The following is a 9,936-nucleotide window of genomic DNA, read 5'->3' on the forward strand; positions in this document are numbered from 1 at the left end:
CAGGCTGGATGCAAAAAATGAAACGCATTCCCCTATCCAACCCACTGTGCTTTTGTTTGCCCTTGCTTTGCTTTCCTTTCCTTTATGTAGACCAGCTTAATAGATCCAAAAAGCCTTCATTCCACAAGGGAGAAACATTTCCTGTTCAGTCAGCAGAGCTAGTTTCACATTCCTACTTAAACTTAATGTTCTCAGGACACAATCAAAACAGAAGACAGATGTTTGATAAGTATCTAGTCTGTGTGGGAAGACAGACCATGGAGAGCCATGAAGTTGAAGGTTTTAGAGGGGAAGTTGTATGAGGGGCAACTAAATTCACTTGGTCTGTTCAGCCCAGAGGAGACTGAGGAAAGCCCTCACTGCAATTTACAGCTTCCTCACAAAGGGAGGAGAAGAAGTAGCAGGCACTGATCTCTTCTCTCTGGCAGCCAATGACAGCACCCAAGGGAATGGCAGGACGATGTGCAAAAGGAGGTTTAGGTTGGACATTAGGAAAAGGTTCTTCACTCAGAGGGTGGTGGAGCATTGAAACGGGCTCCCAAGGGAAGTAGTCATGGTGCCAAGCTTGACAATATTCAAGAAGCACTTGGACAATGCACTCACACACGTGGTGTGGATGTTGGGGTTTTCCTATGCAGAGATAGGAATTGGACACGACAATCCCTGTTGGTCCCTTCCATTCTATGATTCACACATCACGATATGTAAGAAAGGAAAGCAGAACCTTTTGATTCCTCCCAGGTGAAAAGCACATTGTTCTAACACTTGCAGTGGAAATCTAGATTGCATCATGTAAAGGTATGTCAGACAATGCAAGCTTGGCTTTGTTCTAGGTTTGGACATATTTTTGATACTGATATCCATCTCAAATTAGTAAATCTGACAGCATCTCTTGGCTAAACTGCTGCTCCATTGCAGGTCACTAGATGGTGACGGGGAATATTTAAAAAGTTCTTAATACAAACAGTGAAGCTGCAGACCTTGCTGTAGTTGATGAGTGAGTGAACACTTGCTGCTTCTTGTCATTCCTTTCAATTCTGCTCACATCATGTAATCTCAGACAGCACAAATTACCATCAGTGTGAGATACCAGGAATGCCTCAAAAACCACCATGGAGTTCATTACGAGAGGTGGAGACTGAACAGCACCTCTCGGCCATCTCCCTGGGGTATAGCTTTAATTAACAATGTTTTATCTAAAGAATTTGTTGAGTTGGTTATTTGAAAGAAAAATGTCCATCCAGGATCCTCGAAACAGGATCAATTTTAAATAATACTCTTTTTTATACAGCTTGGACATAACAGAAAGAAATGGCTAGAGAGAAAAAAATTTCCTAAGATAAAAAGGAGCTGGCTGTTCTCTGCTGATCCTTTGGCACTATGCCTACCAGTATTTGAGAAGAACAAAGCTGGGAAGCAGAGATTCAGCATTGATAAAACGTAGCTGCTATCTCTGAAGCACTTGCACCCCAAAGCCCACTAGAAAATCACTCGTAGGCAAAGCATTTAGCCTAAGAAGGACACAGGGAATGGCAAGCTAAGCCTATGACACTTAAGATTAATCTGTCTTGTTAATAGAACTGGAGAAACAAACACAGAAAAAGTGTTAGCTGATGTCTTGTTACAGATTTCAGGGCCATGGAATAGAGAAATTCAGGCTAGCAGAAGGAAGAATTCTTCTGTGTCCCAGAAACCACTTAGAAGTTGCAGCAGGAATTCCTAGATCTATCCAACTCTTATCTATTCCCAATAGCTTGGAGCCAAAAAAACTCTCTTTTCAGGAAGTTTCTCTTTTTTTTTTGTGCCTGCTCATTAAAGCACCCCAAATAAGAAATTTCTTAAGTGCTGACAGACTAGAAAGTATTCCAAGAAGAGCAAGGAAAAATGAGTTATGAGTGCTGGAGGGACTCACTCAAAAGGAAAGATTAGAAGAACTAAATATGCCTATCTTGGCAGAGACATGACTAAGTGGGGGGTGGGGGGGAAGTGATAAATGTCTACAAATATTTGAAGGGTGTAGACACTGAGGAGGTAGAGAGATCCTGCAGTGTGAGCCATACCAGGTGGTGGGATTAGGAGCAAAGGGATTCAATCAGAAAAGGGAAAAAAAAAAAAAAAGAAAAAACTAAAAACTCCACAAAGGAAAAAATTCAGCTGAGGTTGGATAAACAAAAGTCCCCGTGAAAGTGATATATATCTACATCCTCCACACTGGGGATGCGGAGGTTTTCTCAGAGGTAGAAAACTTGGTATATGAGACAGATGGGAGGGCTGAGTGAGTGCTTTGATGCATGCAGAACTAAGGGAAAGAATTGTGCCTTGATGCTGAGAGACCAACAGGAGCCTCAGTGGACAACAGGTGTCCCACAAACACTGTCAATTAGAGAGCTTCAGACAGGAAGCAAAGGTAGTTTTTGTATCCAATTCAAATCACAAGAGGAAGGTTTGCTTGGAATAATTTAATGACCCTGAACTTGGTACAGCTACAGGACTTTATCTAACCAGATATCTCCAGCCAGATGGTCCCTGGGAAGCAGAAAGCTTTGGGTCTGTTAAGCATTCAAAAAAAAGAGGATTATGGAAAGCCTAAAAGATCAAGAGTGAAGACAAAACCATCATATTCCTCCATCTTAACTAAGGTTAAACATCCCTCAGCTTAACCAGGGTGACAAGAGACAGGAGGTTACATGGCTCATCCTCCAACTTAGTTTCTGATGCAAAACACAACACTCCTTCCTTTAGCATCTCAAAAAACCAGGAATTAAATAGAAGTATGCAACACCCCTCCACTTTCAGACATGGAGGACCACTGCCACAGACATCAACCTGGTACATAATTTCAAGATTCCTGCTCCATGTCAGAACCCCACCTGTGAGCAAGTGAAAAGACAAGGCAATCCAGACGCCACCTCCCAGGGCATGTAACTGAAGGTCATATTCTAGACCTGTCCCATCTGGATTCCAGCCAGGACATGCAGTTCAATTGCTTTAGAGGCACAGATAAACAGTACTCCTTTCTGTCAATGCATGAGAGGCAGACCTCTGTCTTCCCAGAGCTGCGTCACTCAGTCCTCTGTCCACAGCACTCAGCTGTTTTGCCTGAGAAGGTGGCATGAGTCCAAGGGTAAGGAATAACTTGAAGCATTGTATTGCATCTCTAGTGTTAAACATCTCCTTTGTGCAATCTCGTGTAAACTAAGCAAAAGTAATTCCCACAAGTCTGAACATAGGAAACATGTCAAGGTCCTCCTCCTTAAACTGGATTTGAACCAAAGTCTGATTTGAAGCCACAGCCTCAGTTTGCATTTTGATGGTGCTCCACGACCCTAGCAGAGGTATAAAGCCCCACTCCTGTGACAGAAAACTCTGTAAACTCTATGATACTCATTTGTTTGCAAGCAAAGCTAATTCTATTAAAACTTTGCTTTTATAGAAGGAAACAAAAAAGAGAAGATATTTGACCAAAGTGAGATTTCAAGCTGATGACTATGTTCCTCAAACAATCAACTCAAATATGGGTGCAGATGGGACAGACAGAGGTCACAGCACTGTGTGTGGTGAATCAGCCCAGCTGGCCAATAGTACCACAGGGGAAAACATGCATTTCTTTCTATTTCTACAGACAATGCTAAGTATGGCCCTTTACAGTTCAAATAACAACACTAAAAGCCTCAGCACAAGGACTACCCTATTTTGGTTGGGGAAAGCACAGACAGATAGGGACATCTCCATCTTTGAGGGACAGAGGTGGTGGACACAGAGGGGCAGTTTTCCACAAGCTCCAGTATTGCAGGTGCTGAAATTCAAACCAAAGCTATTGTTTCCATTAAGCCAAAGCTTCTAAGAGGCTCTTAATATAACTCATACCGGAAATTACATTGAAGAACCATCATGAGGTCCTCCAACCCCAAAAGAGTTGGCTGCCCAACAAATAGATTCTCATCATTTGTAAGAACCAAGTCCCAGAACTCTTTGTTTATGACCCAACCCTAGGACACAGCAGCTGTGATGACCTTTAAATGTGGAAACAAGCATGAGACAATGCAAATCAAACACAGGCAAAGAGGTGATAACAGATATGCTTTTCTCACTGCTCTTCCTAAACACATGATCCTCCTGCTAACAGAAAGAATGAAACATCTCAGCAGAACTATCACGCAGCTCCTGCTCTCCACATGATGATTTAAATGTAACAACATACCTTGGTCTGAGTGCAGCACTGGTAAAAGAGGCATGGAGTCCACTGTAAAGGCAGGTTGGTTTTTGATTCATCAAGAAAAGCAGCAGCTACTGTTTGAGACTCAGCGGAGTCACTTTCAGGCAAAGTCTTGGGACCTGTAGCAATGCAGTAGTAATGGAAGAGTCAGGCTCATCTTCACAAAACAAAGCAGATTCCAGTGTCCAAGCACTGCTGCAGGGAATACTGTGCAGTTGTATCTCTTTTTTATTAATTAACCAGATGTTTAACTTCAGCATTCTGGATAAAATCCAGTGTGCAGAATTACATTTCCTTTCTTTACCTAGCCTTCACTCAACAGCTTCAGAGAAGCTTTCTCCTCACCACGCTCCTGGTGCAGTAACTGCAGAGCAGGTGCAGTGTGATATCCCAGAGCAAGCTGCGTTTCAACAGCAGGTGAGAAACCATTCTTCACTCTGCCTGACCCAAAGTCTCATGGACCCTACTGTGTAAATACAAGGCACTATTATCTCCACTCTCCACGTGAAATCACATTGTGAAATTTATTATTATTATTTGCAGCTCATGTTGAAACCCTCTGGCCATGTATGAACACTAATCCTGCTTAGGGAATGCAGGAAGCAGCTAAAGTAGTGAAGAGGTAAAGATTTATGACAGACAGAAAAGAAATTTTCTTTTCTAGCAACAAGCTTCACATTCCTAATCTGTTTCTGCTGTTCGTGCTACTCTGTACCAAATTTCTGACAGGTCTTGGAGACTAACACTTACCATCATGCAAGCTGTTCCTCTAAATCCTGCTTTAGCATAGTTTATAATCACCTGTCCAGATTCCCTGGGTGGTATTTTTCCCTCTTTCATAGCCCCTAAGACTATTTGTATTGCCTACACCACAACCTCCATCCTCACCACCTCTTTTCTTCCCTCCAGCATCCTCTCAGCTGTCCTTAACTAGGCCTCCTTTTATCTCTTCCCCAGGAGCTCCCACCCTTTACTGATACCCATTCAAATCATCACATTAGTGAGACAGATTGACAACAGCTTTCACCTGTTTTCTAAATAGGATTGTGGCTTCATCTCCTCCCTTTGCTTCAATAAAACCTACTTCTGTAAGATCTTTACAAATATATTTCTTCCCTTGGTAAAATATTAGGTGAAGATTTAAAAGGAGATCTTTGAAAGGAGAAAAATAGCAGTGACAATGAGAAGTCCCTCCCAAATTGTCTTTCTGAAAGCTCTAAGAGGCTTTATAACAGTGTGAAAGTGCTTCCTGATTATTTCCAAGCTGAAGCTCAGGAAAGCCCTAAGGGTGGACTGAAAAGGAGAGAGCATGGATGTCAGGAACTGAACACGAGCATGTATAAGGGGATGAGGGGTTAAGGAATATAGAAAAACTTGGAAGATCAATGGGTGTGGTAGAAAACCTGTGGTTTCTGCCACTCTCCCTGTGATCCTAGACCAGCCCTGGTGACAAGCTACAAGGGGAGCTCAGGACTCCGTTTTCCCCCCACACTAAATCTTCCAGCTGTTCCCCATGGTGATGGCGCTGGGCACCCTCTTAGTCTCTAGGTCCCTGTGGACTCCTCTTACAATCTTCAGCAAGATTTTGTAGAAGTTTCAAACAGGATTTATCTATTTCCCTCCAAAGTGTCACACGCATCTTCCTACACTACAATGACTTTTCCCTCTGGATTTTACTCTTGTAACTTAAGTGGGGCTGACCCTCCCCTCTCAGACCCAGGCATCCTGAGGGAGCATGTGAGCAAGACCTGTATGGATGGCATCAACGCCACTCACACCCATCTCAAGAGCCAGCTGCACCTGCTCGCAGGAAAGAGCACGGCTAACACAAACCTCATGCTGTGTTCCCATGGCAACCAAAGCGTCACGTTCATCATTGTCTCATTTCTGGAAGAAAAAGATATAGGTCCAATGAAGAAAAATCCAGGAGTCCCAAAGGGCTTTGCTGAGGCGGGGCGGATTTTTGACATCGTTGCTCGCACCATTCACCCCAGAGGTGCTGGGAAGTACAGCACCAGATCAATAATGGCACATAGGTTTGAGCAGGAGGCTGTCTGGGATTAAAATGCATCCAGTCAGACACATGCAGTTCATGTCTCATCTGCTTTGTCTGACTTTGAAGCTAGGGACACATGGTCAAATTACCACAGCTATAGCAGTTACTAGACGTTAGCAGAAGAGGTTTCAGTTTACCCCGTCCTATCTTACATTTGACACAGCCTGGGGTTAATGGTTGCTATCTGTTCTTTGCTCAGCGGCACACAGTGACTTATTAAACCAGAGTAATTTAATAATATGGCTGAAGTCAGAGTTGCTCTGCCCAAAGGAACAGAGAACTTTGTGTGCATCAAGTCCCCGTCTGGACTCAGTGAGCTGCCACAGTGTCATATTCCCATGCTTTTCTCTGCTGAAATCTGTGTCCCAGAAATCAGACCCAGCTGGGCTCCAACATTTCCCTTAGCAGGAATCTGTACAAGCTTCTCTGCTGTGACTACACAGCAGCAATTAAAACATTTCCACACAGATTTGTACATGGGGGGAGCTCACCTTTCAGTTCTAAGACAAACATGCTATAAAAGGCAGTCTGGAGATGTATCACTGGACACTTTTGGAACCCTCTGACGCTTTCTTGCTGGAGGCATGAGAAGATCTAAGGCTTGAGGATTCATTTCAATCACTTTAATATCAGTTCCTCCCATTAGTTGGTGTTTTTCCTATGGGAGAAAAAAGAAAAGCAAGAGGAACTTCGAGTCTGAAGAACAGAAAGAGGAGTCTTTAAATATGATGCTTAGGAGAAAGCATCTGCTGGCAAAGGAAGCTCATGCCTATGCTTGAGAGGAAAAGGAGAAGGGAAACATGGAAGAGAATGGCAGTGTCTTACTGATTCAATGTCAGACTCAGCAGTGTCAAGAGAGTCTCTGGTTAAGAGAGAACTAAATGATTTTAGCACTCAGCTGTCTCTACAACCACGCAATGAAGACTGACTCCAGCAAGGTGCAATATTTAGATGATCAGGTATCATAAGTCAATGCAGATCAAGGGGAAATATCCCTTGATATTCAGGGACAGGGGTATCTAAAGAACTCAGAAATCCCAAACACTAGCGAAATTGCTAATAACGCTTATTTGTAATCATAAATTTTATTTTTTATTTTGTTTGTTTTTCCCTCCCTGAGCAGTTTACCTGGACCAGAAGAGCAGTATTCAAGTCAGATTTATACTTGTAACTGGGGCAAGCACCTTAGCTAAGAAGTTGTCCATATCTGCAGCAACCTCTTCCTCCTTAAAGACAGAAACCTCATTCAGGCAGTCTTTCATGAGAGAGATAAAGAGAAGCTGCTTATAGGCTTTCACATGTGCTTTTATGGGAGAAGAAACTAAAGATTAAGGATGACAAAGGTCAAGGCAGGTGGTTCTGAGGATAAAATGAGATTTCTGGCCTCGGTATGATATCTGTGAAGGATAGCCTATAGGAAACTGCTTGATATTGTCTAATGAGCCCTGGTCTTTGATCTTCTAGGTCTTCAATTGATTCGTAACATCACGTGGCTCAGGTCACTCAGCCATTTTACACCTTTGCTCAACCTTTGGTAAGCCCTCTGCATCCAAGATATGAACGTCCCAGTTGTTTCCACTGCTCAGACCACAGCTCTGAGCCTCTGAGCAGAGGAGAGAGAAATAAGTTTTAAAGCTTACTGTTTCCTTTCTGGACTAACCCAAGACAGCAATCTGCTGTGATGGTAATACAGATGGAAAGATTTGAGGGGCCATTAAGGTTCAGCCTGGTGTCCCACCATTCTACTCATAGGATGGGGAACAAAATACTGGTGTAAAGGAGTCCATCAGCCTATAAGGGTCGGAGATCACAAACAAAATATTTCTGGATATCCTTATTAAAGATGGCAGTGCATTCTTTCATACCTTGGTGAATGGCATTTCTACTGAGGGGATGAGCCATTCTGGCAAGGCGAGTAAGAGTATATTTCTCTTTCTCTCCAAAGCAGCCAAGTTGGGGTCAAGGCAGCTGATGAGAGAGAGGGGCTGCCTGTTTACTTGCTTCCATGACTGGCTGCCCATTCAGAGGCTGCCAGGTAGCTGGAGTGTGCCAGCCAGGTTTTTGCAAGTATGTGAAAATTAACAAATTAATTCTGGGCTGGAAAGGGCAAATAATTGAGAGAACTAGAGTGAACAAAAAAAAAAAAATAAGGAAAAATGCAAAGAAAAGGAAAGGAAGAACAGAGAGATGAGCCAAAAGGAGATACTTCAAAGGCACACAGACTGAGCCTACAGCCTTCATCAATGACCACAATAAAAAGATAGGACCTTTACATTTGAGCCAAAGGCAGATATTTTTTGGAAACATATTATAACTCTGCCACACAGGAGCAGGACTGGTTATGGCCCCCTACCCCAGAGAGGTTGGCGTGACAGTCTGACAAACAGAAGTGAAGGTTTCCTTCATCACCTTCTTCCTGCACTACCTGTGAACACCAGTGAAAGGAAGAGTAAGTGGGTGCTTCAGGAGAAATGTCTCTCGGAGAGAAGACTGAAAGCTGTAAGAAACAAAAGGAATTAGAAACATGACTGAAAGCTAAATCCCAGCTTCCTCTGGCTGGTCTCTGGATGAACACTGCATGTAGGACGTTAACATGAAACACAAAGCCAGGTGAATTGGGAGCAGAAGGGAACATGTAGACAATCGCAGGGCACGGGGCACCTACCTGGGAAGATTCCAGTAGAGCTGTTAGGACTACAGATACATAGAGTGACTCAGATAGATAAATATATAGATACGTTTGTGTGTAACAGCAAGGCTAGAGAACGTAAGCATGACTTCCTTAAAAGCCTAAGACACTTGCCTCTAATCCTTCCCCCCATTCAGTGAAGTCCTTGTCTCCACTGCTGAAGCAGGATCAAATGTCCACCTGCAGCCAGTAGCGCAAGCGACCTTCACAAGAAGGTTGGATGGAGTTCAAACCAAGGCTTTTGCTAGGATATGGGTGTTTGGGTCTTTGTTCCCCAAAGCATCTTTGTGAAGGAATGGGGAAAAGTGGAAAAAGAGAGAGAAATTGGAACAGCACAAAAACTGAATGAGGAAGATCAGAATAAGCCTGACTGTGTCGCAGGATGAAGAAACTGTCCTCGGGAAACAATATGTAATTGTTTCAATTAGTGTAAGAGATGAGACAGTGAAAAAATGAAAATGGTTTACAGAGACAAAGCCTCAATTAAAAAAAAAACCCAAACTGAAAAATCGGTGAAATATTTATGAAACACTGACTTATTTACATAAAAAGAATACAAAAGATGGTGTATGTAGTTGTAGTCAGAAGCTGAATTTTTTCATGTTTTCTTTAAGGCAGTGCCATACGCAGCTATAAGAAGCAATAGCCTGTGACTCTGTGAGGTTTCCATAATGGTACAAAAAAAAAGGAAGGCCAGAAGCCACACCTGGATTAAACTTCTCAGCCTACCCAGGCCTCTGTTTAGAGAGTAAGGCAATGAGGAGACATCATGTTTGGGTATAAGAGGAATAACCTGGCAGAAAGAATATTTAAGCAGCCCTTAAAAAAAAAAAAAAAAAAGCATTCCAGCTTTGAAAAGAAGAAATCAAATTTTTAATATACATTACAAACTGTTAGCCTATTTTAGTAAAAAACATCCAAGACAGTATGTAACTCAAAAACTCTAATGTAGAATAACAGGGGATATTTCACATG

General features: G+C 42.7%; 1 long non-coding RNA gene across 3 annotated transcripts in view; it reads right to left on the reverse strand.

Moving 5' to 3' along the window:
- LOC128853388 (uncharacterized) overlaps positions 1 to 6,398 on the reverse strand; it is a 110,181-nt gene extending 103,783 nt beyond the window's left edge. For all 3 annotated transcript variants that reach the window (XR_008451904.1, XR_008451903.1, XR_008451905.1), the window contains exons 1-2: positions 6,050 to 6,398; positions 4,202 to 4,335 (exon numbers count right to left, since the gene is read on the reverse strand). This is a non-coding gene — a long non-coding RNA (uncharacterized LOC128853388). The remainder of the gene's footprint in view (positions 1 to 4,201; positions 4,336 to 6,049) is intronic.
- Between the last annotated feature and the right edge of the window lie 3,538 nt (positions 6,399 to 9,936).

This window comes from Cuculus canorus, chromosome 12 (genome assembly GCF_017976375.1).
Source record: "Cuculus canorus isolate bCucCan1 chromosome 12, bCucCan1.pri, whole genome shotgun sequence".
NCBI classification, from domain to species: domain Eukaryota; kingdom Metazoa; phylum Chordata; class Aves; order Cuculiformes; family Cuculidae; genus Cuculus; species Cuculus canorus.